The sequence below is a fragment of the Bicyclus anynana genome, chromosome 23, assembly GCF_947172395.1.
Source record: "Bicyclus anynana chromosome 23, ilBicAnyn1.1, whole genome shotgun sequence".
In the NCBI taxonomy this organism is placed as follows: domain Eukaryota; kingdom Metazoa; phylum Arthropoda; class Insecta; order Lepidoptera; family Nymphalidae; genus Bicyclus; species Bicyclus anynana.
Genome location: NC_069105.1, coordinates 6,633,664 through 6,644,469, shown reverse-complemented (window position 1 = coordinate 6,644,469; position 10,806 = coordinate 6,633,664). Strand labels below are relative to the sequence as shown.

Sequence of the window (10,806 nt, the reverse complement as noted above, 5' to 3'; positions counted from 1 at the left end):
CACCAGCCATACCTGGACCAATTAAGAAAATCTCAATCAAACCAGCCGGGGATCGAACCCAGGACCTCCGTCTTGTAAATCCACCGCGCATACCACTGCGCCATCCCCCCTCCCCCTCCCCCCAGTCGACTAGGGGGCTGAGGACATCAAGCGGATTGCAGGAAACCGCTTGATGTTGGCGGCTCGAGACCGTTGTACTAGGAAGTCCATGCAAGAGGCCTATGTCCAGCAGTGGACGTCCATCGGCTGATAATGTTCCACACATATGCTCGTACGTTTTGTAGCAATAAAGATATTCAAATAAAAAAAATCGGAACTTCCTCATTTCCAACAGTCGGTTAAAAGGCAGTAAGCACCACACGGCAAACAGTTAAGCGAATTGTGAGCCATTAACTCGGCAAACACATTCCCCCTTAATGTCGGTTACCCCCTTTTAATTTGATGTAGTGTTACTTAAGTACGGAACTGCCTACTCGGCTATTGCTATAGCACTTTTACGAGATAAATAATAAAACGTGGTAATCTATTGTTACGCATCAAGAGAAACGCTAAAAGCTTTTGCGCGCTTCCATTTCTATAACCCAATTGTTTGAAGGCTCAATAGCTGAATGGTAAAGGGGTCGAACTCATCATCCAGAGCTTGTGATTCGATCCCTGAGCGCGTCTGTCATATCCTACATCCTACTTAATATTATAAAAGCGAAAGCATGACATGAAGTCGATCATAAGAATCTATTCCTATAGGTTGATTTTTTTACATATCCTCGACTCACCTAACATTATTCAAATCGTTAAGGTGCGATTTATCTGTTACAATGAAGCCAGAGCCATTTACCCCCTTAAGGGCGGCACTCCATCAAAAGATACGGGGTAAATTGAGGGGAAATGTATTTATGGTATTGACAGTAACAGTATATCTTTGAGATCTTTTTGTAGCAAAATTATTTTCGATTTGTTCGTGAATACCATCGTCGTCCGTATGTTTTAGATTTCACAATATTATTATCACCATTTTTATCATCATCATAATCATCATTGTCAGCCGATGGACGTCCACTGCTGGACATAGGCCTCTTGCATGGACTTCCAAACAAAACGGTCTCGAGCCGCCAGCGGCTCCCTGCAATCCGCTTGATGTCTTCGGTCCACCTAGTGGGGGGTCGACCAACACTGCGCTTTCCGGTGCGGGGTCGCCATTCCAGCATCTTAGGACCCCAACGTCCATCGGCTCTTCGAACTATGTGGCCTGCCCACTGCCACTTCAGCTTCGCGACTCGCTATATCAGTGACTTTAGTCTGCGGATCTCCTCATTTCTGATTCGATCACGCAGAGAAACCCCAAGCATAGCTCGCTCCATTGCCCGCTGAGTGACTTTGAGTCTTCTTATTAGGCTCATAGTTAGCGACCAAGTCTCGGATCCGTAAGTCATCACTGGCTCATCATTTTTATCATTGCTTCTTTATTTACAAACCATTAGTTTTTATGATGATTAATCAGGATTTATTAATCACTAGCAGATGCCCCGCGGTTTCACCCTGACCCCCTAGGTGAAATGAGATATAATATAAGCTGTGTGAATCACAAAAAACGTGGGTTTCTATTGGTGAAGTAATTTTCACCAATAGATAGAATTTTCATCAATTGAACTGATTTAGTAGATCCAGAGATTATCTCTACAACCTCACAAACTCACAAAGTTTAGTAGTTTAGCTTATAAAATTATGTTTTGTTTAGCAAACTTTATGTTGAATAAAAAGAAATAAATACCTACCATATTATATTATCCATACTAATATTATAAAGAGGAGGTAATTTTTGCTGTTGTAGGGGGTAATCTCTGGATCTGCTGTACCGAATTTGAAAATTCGTTTACTGCTAGAAAGCGACGTTATTTGTGAGTGTGATAGGCCATATTTTATGCACTTATTCTTACGAAAACGGGAGCTACGCGGTTGAAACAGTAGGGCGTTGGCTAGTCACATATAATTATGCTAATTTAATTCCAACAATTTGGACTTCCTTACGCTTTGTTTGTCAACTTTAACCATCAGGAAAGTTCACCGCATTGTTGTTTGGTAATCATAAATCCCATCGCATACATTCTGTGTAGAACTTTATGAATACAAACAGGGATAATGTGGCCAGGCGTAATCTACGGTAAACTTGGCCTCGTATAACTTGGGGATGATAGCTTTAAATAATATTATAATACTTAGGGCGAGCTTTGATTTACTGTATGCTTTTAAAAGTCTGCGAGGGATAAATATCTTCATTAATGGTTGGAAGTAACCCGTAATATTTCCAGGTTAGCAAGATTCCTTTCCTAATGCTTCAGTAGTTAAGCCTTTGTGGATCACAAGGCTGCTTTTTATCCTTGAAAAGACCATGGTTCCCGTGGGATCTGTGATAAACTTCATTTTATGAGGACAAACTATGAGTAGGACGTCTACTAGTAATCATTATCAGACTATTTTAACGGCCCACTAGATCTCCCTCCATCTTAGAGAGGAAATATGGAGCTTAAACCCACCACGCTGCTCTAATGCGGGTTGGCGGGCTAAGAATGATGATGTTTTTGACGACTACTATCAGATGTTATTGATAATTGTTCTGATGGCTTAACGTGCTCTCGGAGCAAAGAGGGTGTAACACACCCAACTTCCCAAATCCGGACTGAAAATGATAACTGAACATTTTTTATAAGAAAAAAATTCAGTATCTCATAGCCCGACTTAGGACTCGAACCCAGGACCGTGTAATTCCGTACCCCAAAGGCTTACCATTGGACTAACGAGACAGTTGCGTCTACTAAAATAGTAGTTAAATAGACAAATACGGAGGTACTGTTGAGAGTTTACCACACGACATACTTAGTTCGAAGAGCCGATAGACGTTGGGGTCCCATAGTGCTTGAATGGCGACCTTACACATGGCGGATAGCGCAGTGTTGGTCGACCCCTCACTATGTGGACCAAAGACATCAAGCGGGTTGCAGGGAGCCGCTGGATGCTGACGGCTCGAGACCGTTGTGTTTGGAAGTCCATGCAAGAGGCCTATGTCCAGCAGTGGAGGTCCATTGGCATTGGATGATGACGATTGAGAGTTTTTAAGCAACAGAAATAATACCAGTAAAACAAATGTTTTATACCAGTATTTCATTTCCAACATGCACCATAGAGAAAGGAATAAATGTCTGAAAGAGGCCATAAAATAATGATTTACGATAGTCCGTGGAAGGCGAGTACCGAGTCGCATACAATGGGCAGTACGGGTAAAACTTAGGGATGCCATTGGGAATAACCTGGTAGGTCCTGGAGTCAATTCCTTTGTTGTTGTCCTTTGTTGATTGTTATATATTAGCTCAGATCTGATCTGGTGGCAGACATTGGCCTTTAATTACAACTTTACCAGAAGAAACGAATCATCAAGCAATTTAAGGATAATTAAAATTAATAGCATTAATAGCATCTTAAACTGCATCGTAACTTAACTTCAGTTGAAATCATAATCTAGGACTAAGATTTTTTTATTTTTTTATTATTAGAAACGTATCAAGGACTAGCTGACCCACGTGGTTCCCGTTCCCGTAGGAAAACGGGGACAGGTGGACTGACGACATCAAGCGAGTCGCACGTATTTGCTGGATGCAGGCGGCTCAGTATCGTGATGTTTGGAAGTCCCCACAAAAGGCGTATGTCCTGCAGTGGACGTCCATAGCTGACATGATTATGATAATGATGAACCCTACGTTAGGACGTTAATGTTTTTTTTTTCATTCTTTACAAGTTAGCCCTTGACTGCAATCTTACCTGATGGTAAGTGACGATGCAATCTAAGCTGGTAGCGGACTACCTTGTTAAGAGGAGGATGAAAATCCACACCCCTTTCGGTTTCTACACGACATCGTATCGGAACGCTAAATCGCTTGGCGGTACGTCTTTGTCGGTAGGATGGTAACTAGCCACGGCCGAAGCCTCCCACCAGCCAGACCTGGACCAATTAAGAAAACCTCAGTCGGCCCAGCCGGGGTTCGAACCCAGGAGCGCGGTGGATTTTCATAATGGCGCCACTGCGCCACGGAGGCCGTCAAATTACAATAAGGTATACAATATTACGTTACATACTATTTCTATTAATCAAAATTAAAATTAAAAAAAAAAAAACAATGACATGTATTTATTTACATTAGCTATTCACGACTGTCAGAGATTTTCAAAATTTTAAAATATAATTTGTTTAAAATTTTCAAAAAAATGTTGTCGCCCCCGGGTGGGCTCGAACCACCAACCTTTCGGTTAACAGCCGAACGCGCTAACCATTGCGCCACGGAGGCTCTTGTAATATACTGTCAAAGTTGTATACATTTATGTGAGTGTAATAAAATTATGATAAATTTAATTATCTTATAATATTACGTTATAAACACTTGTGCAAACGATAACAGACGGGCCTAATAAACCGGACAAGTGCAAGTCGGATTTGCTTATCGAGAACCCAGGACCTCCGTCTTGTAAATCCACCGCGCTTACCACTGCGCCACGGAGGCCGTCATAATGATATAATGATTGCTAAGAATAACACAACCCACCTTAAGTTGTTCCGATGTATTTACTACAAAAAAGGGCGTACGCCGCAAACTTAGGTACGCCGATGATACTGTCCTCATTACAACGTCAGTGGAAGACATGGAAAATCTTTTACAAAAACTAGAAGTAGAAAGTCGAGGGTTGGGCTTGAGTATAAACAAAAACAAGACAAAGCTTATGATAGTTGACAGAGCGGGCAAATTACTTAATACCAACATCATACCATCAGTAGATATCGTGGAGGATTATGTTTATCTTGGATCTCAGATTTGCAGTGATGGCAGCTGTATGCCAGAAATAAAGAGACGCATTGCGATGGCGAAAAGTGCCATGACCCGACTGAACAAAATCTGGAAGGATAGAGGCATATCAAACAACACCAAGAGTCGCCTTGTCCGTGCCTTAATATTCTCGATTTTTATGTATGGAGTAGAAACTTGGACCATAAAAGCAAGAGAAAGGCTTAGGATAGACGCGTTCGAGATGTGGTGCTGGAGGCACATGTTAAGAATACCTTAGACAGCCAAGCGCACAAACGTGTCTATTCTATCGCAGCTCGGAATCAAGGTTAGGCTTTCCTCCTTATGTTACCAACGCATACTGGGGTATTTCGGGCACATTATACGGCGTGGCGACTGCAGTTTGGAGAAATTAATAATAACAGCCATCACTGACGGGAAAAGACCGAGAGGCCGCTCACTAACACGATGGGCTGACCAGCTGAAGGAGGATAAAGGGACGAAGTTCTACAATATAGCAGCGATGGCCACCAACAGAAGCCGAAAGACCCGCAGGAGACTGGGATCTTACCAGGACCACGATCTTCAGTAATGAAGCAACGACTATAGAGAGAGAGAAGAACAACACAAAATGGCGGTAGTTGCTACAAATCTGTTGCTAGAGTCTTTAATTTTCAATTCAAGTAAAGAGCTAAAAATAAAGAAATCGGTTCACAAACCAGCAGCGACCTCACCCCGCCCGTTAAACGCAACGAGCTTATTTTAACCGCAATTTGTCAAAGTCAAGCGGAGACTTACAAGATCGCGAAATGAAAAATATTTTACACGAGGTTTCAACTCCATGTTAAAATATGCTTTGAATTAATTCAAACTGGCTCTTTTGTATGTGTGTGATAGTTTTTAGCATGCTTTTATGCACACTTTATCAAAATTTGCCTTTTATTTAACGTCACCTAACTTTAAGTGGCCTTTTGATTGAGGTTTTCTTAATTGGTCCAGGTCTGGCTGGTGGGAGGCTTCAGCCGTGGATAGTTACCACCCTACCGACAAAGACGTCGCCAAGCGATTTAGCGTTCCGGTACGATGTCGTGTAGAAACCGAAAGGGGTGTGGATTTCACACTACTCCTAACAAATAAGCCCGCTTATATCTTAGATTGCATCATCACTTACCATCAGGTGAGGTTGAAGTTACTTGTAGAGAATAAAAAAAAGTGGTGATGCAATCTAAGACATACACAGCCTTATTTGTTAGGAGACGTCATAGCTCAGTGGATATGACCTATGCCTTCGATTCGGAAGGCGTAGATTCGAATCCAATCCAATTAAAATTCTCTTCATATGTGCAAGTGGAAGGACATAAGAGGAGAGGAAGGCCAAAGAAGAGATGGTTGGATTGTGTGAAAGAGGACATGTGTGTAAAAGGAGTGGATGATGAGTTGACGAGTAATAGAAACGAATGGAAAAGATTGACATATTTTTCCGACCCCACTTAAGTGGGATAAGGGTAAGGAGATGATGATGATGATGATGATGTGAAGTCTACTAATCCACATTGGGCCTGCGAGATGGACTATTATTAGTTATACCCCTCTTCTCTGAGAGGAGATTCGTGCTCAACAGGGACTTAGTACTATTAGATACTCTGACGGTTTCGACGCGGCGTCGTACCGGAACGCTAAATCCAGGTAAAGCTGGACTAATAGTTATAACGTCGATTTTTTAAAAGTAATCACTATTATGTTTTTGCTGGTGGAAGGCTTCGGCCGTGGCTAGTTACCACCCTACCGGCAAAGACGTACCGCCAAGCGATTTAGCATTCCGGTACGATGTCGTGTAGAAACCGAAAGGGGTGTGGATTTTCATCATCCTCCTAACAAGTTAGCCCGCTTCCATCTTAGACTGCATCATCACTTACCATCAGGTGAGATTGTAGTCAAGGGCTAACTTGTAAAGAATAAAAAAAAAAAAAAAAAATGTATTTTATATTAATAACATAGTTAAAAATTAAAAAAACAGGATATATTAATAAATGAGAGATTAAAAATGTTACTAATATGTGCATGGTAATATGACCATGACCATGCTTATTTTGCACTCCGAGGTGAGTATTTTAACTGCTGATGACAAATTCTAAAAAAGGTGACAGTACCAAGCTTTATTAAATCAAAGTTTTATTATACTTAACCCTCATAAACGCCGAAGTTTAAACAAATAATTGGTACTCATTTGAGGTTACAAAGCGCTTGTAATTCAAACAATATTGATTTACACGCAAATTGTATTATATCGAATCACGATAACCAATTAGCTACAACACGAATATTCAAATTAAGCAATCAAGCAGCACATGTTTTGGATATTTGATCAATATTGAATATTGATAAAAAGTTAGATCTTGCTGTATAAGTATTTTAGTATTAGATTATGACACCCCCCTTTTAAACCGACTTCAATAATAGGAGAGGGGTTGACATCAGAAGCGGATCTAAAAAGCAACACACAATGCGTTTCTGACACCTGTCAATATCAATGAGATATTTAAATATCTTTTAATAACCTTAATAACGATTAATAACAATAAAAAATTAATAATTATGCCAACTTACAATAAACGTAATTAATTTTGTGCGTGACATTGAATGGTATCAGAAGCGCAATTTCTGAGCGGCCGAACTTTAATGAATGAAAGCCTATCAGGTCTAACGATTCCCATCAAGAATGTTACCAATAATCTTTTGAGTGCCAGGCAATAACCATTAGCGAAGTCCCGGACTTGTAACCGATGGATGTAGGGTTAAGGACGCCCTTTAAAATGAGTTCTAATACACTTCTCCCCGTACAGCCAAAGCTGGTAAGATCCCACTAGAGTAGCCCTTGACACCCGTTCTAATATTGAAAGCCTTGTTATAATAATTATACACATAATATCAAAGCTAATTAAACTCTTGGAATATTGACTGAAATTTAATTTTTACTTCAAACAACCTCCTCTTCTGTTCTCATTATTGTTAATTTGACCACGTACAGATTACGTCCGAGCATAGCTGCACGGTACTAAGAAAATTTAATTATACCATTCTATGCAAAAAAATACTTATAAAACTCTCCCATTTCCATTCAAATTAAACTGTCTGCAACGAAAAGTTCATGAATAATTTGTATTCACTAGTTTTATATCGAAGCTCGTTTTGAGCCATCAAATAAGCTTTCGTTAAAGTGTTTCTGTCTAGAAATAAATTGTTCGGATTGTTATTTAAGACCTTTTAGTCGGACACGAGAAACATTTCTCTTTAAATAAAAGTGACATTTAAATAAGCGTGCCTTGTTAGGGAGACTTCGAAAACTTTTTTATTGACGGACATTTTTACAACGAACAATGTGGATAAGTACAATAGTATTAGTAAAGCTCATAGCTCACTGAACCCATCCATCTCGTCTCAACAGATTAGTATTCTTTGTATGGAGGAGTAAAAGTGCTAACATACGCTCACTATATCAGCTCTGAAGCACCTCGCTCACGGACTGAATAGTGAATACGCACGGTTGGCGATGGACGATACTTTGCGACGTTTTCTGGAAACGATTGCTTGCGATCAAAAAATTCAAAAATATAAAAACACCTTTAAAGAACAGTAAAGTTAGATAAAATTTGTTTCATATTTTAGTTTATTCTTAGCATATCGCCGTGATAGCCCAGTGGATATGAGATCAGCCTTCGATAGGGAAAGGTTGGAATACGCTCTGAGGCATGCACCTCCAACATTTTTATTTTTTTTTTATTGAGAAAGTATACAATAAGAAACTTAAGCTAACTTATTCTAATAACTTGCACATCTGAGAATGTTCTTAGTTCTCTATGTGTGCGAAGTCTGCCAATCTGTATTGGGCCAGGTCATTAACCCCGCTCATTCTTAGAGGAGACTCGTGCTTAACAGTGAGTGATGATGAATGTCACTCTTACGACAAAGATAAAGGAGATCATTCATTTTGGGCCCTTTTTGAAAGTGCCGGCCAACGAAAAAAAATAGCACGAATCGTTAGAACTAGTCATTTGGAGTAATAGTTAATATGGCATGGAAGTTGTAGGAGGGCTCTGATCCAAGTTATACAGGTTCGACAATTCGTTATTTTTATACATTTTGTCAATTTTCAAAAGTGCCCGCCATGAAAAAAAACTGGTACGTATCGGCTCAAATGTTGTAGGACTGCACTGAACCAAGTTATACAGGTTCGATGACTCGTCACTTCTATACATATTACTGAGTTTTGTAAGTGCCCGCAAACAAAATAAATCATACGTATCGTTATAAGTAGCCATTTGCAGCAATAGTTACTATGGCATAAACGTTGTAGTATAGATCCGAATCAAGTTATACTGTTTAGATGATTTGTCACATCCATATATTTTACTGATTTTTTAAAGTACCGTTCACCTAAAATATGGTACCTAACGTTAAAACTAGTCATTAGGAGCAATAGTTAGTAACACGTTGCACACGCTTAAAAAAAAATTCTAGTACTGGTACAAGTTATTAACTTTCATTCATTGATCTCCAAAAAAGTTGGAAAACATAAAAGCAATAATATAAAATATAGAAATAATGATTCTAAGCATTTGCACAAATTCAACATTATGGTGCAAATGTAACTAAAAATTGTGTTAATGTGCATTGAGAGAAATAAAAACGTCTTATTAAGTTCTTCAAGTAATGGTAATTTCGGTTTACAAGCTTGAATAACATAACAAATACACGCACAACGGCCAATCACATGGCCAAGTGCAGAAACGGTCCAGAAGGAAGAACATAACAAATAATGATGACACAGCTCTTACACCATGATGACATTTATTTCATATTATTAGTTAAGTATTCATCATTATTACCTATTTATTGTTCCCCATTACATTCAGATATCAACAAAATCATAAGTAACGAATCATCGAACGCAAATAACTTGGATCAGAGCAATCATCCAATGTTTCTGTCATACCTACCAACTAACTGTATTGCTTAAATCGATAAAATGCATAGAAATTAAGAATCATTGAACTTGTATAACATGGCTCAGAGCAGGCCTACAACGATTGATGTACTATACTAACTATTACTGCCCGTTCCTATTACAGCCAGTTCTAATGATACGTACCATTTTAATGGTTGGCACTTAAAAATCAAGAAAATGTATGGATATTACAAATAGTCACACCTGTATAACTTAGATCAGAGCATTTATACAACGTGTCTGCCATACTAACTGACAAAGTATGTCTAAATGATCAGTTAAAATGATACCTGTAAGAATTTTATTGGCAGGCACCTTTTAAAATCAATAAAATGACATGAGATGACATGCCATTTAACCTGTATAACTTGGTTTAGAGCAACCCTACAACATTCGTGTTATACTAACTATTGCCACAAATGACCAGTTAAAACGATACGTATCATGAATATTGTCGGTGGGCACTTACAAAACTCAATAAAATGCATATAAGTGACGAGATATCGAACCTTTATAACTTGGTTCAGACCAAACCTACAGCATTCGTGACATACTAAATATTACTCCAAATGGGCAGTTCTGACGATAAGTGCAGTGATAAGTGCATATTTTTGTAAAACGGCACTTTGAAAATCAATAAAACATATGGATTTGACGAATCATCGAAACTGCATAACTGGACACAGAGCTATACTAAAATGTTTATGCCATAGTAACTATTGCTGCAAATGCTAGTTACAACGATACGTATTATTTATATTGTAGGTGGTCACTTACAAAACTCAAAAAATATGTATAGAAGTGACGAGTCATTGAACCTGTATAACTTGATTCAGAGCAATCTTACAACATTTGTGCCATACTAACTATTGTTCCAAATGGGCAGTTCTAACGATACGTATCAGTTTTTTTTCTTAGCGGGCACTTTTGAAAATTGACAAAATGTATGGAAATAACGAATCGTCGAACCTGTAT

General features: G+C 39.0%; 1 non-coding gene across 1 annotated transcript; it reads right to left on the bottom strand.

Annotated features, from left to right (window-relative positions):
- Positions 1 to 4,261: 4,261 nt before the first annotated feature.
- Positions 4,262 to 4,334, bottom strand: Trnan-guu (transfer RNA asparagine (anticodon GUU)). Its single transcript has one exon. It is a non-coding gene; the product is annotated as a tRNA-Asn (tRNA).
- Between the last annotated feature and the right edge of the window lie 6,472 nt (positions 4,335 to 10,806).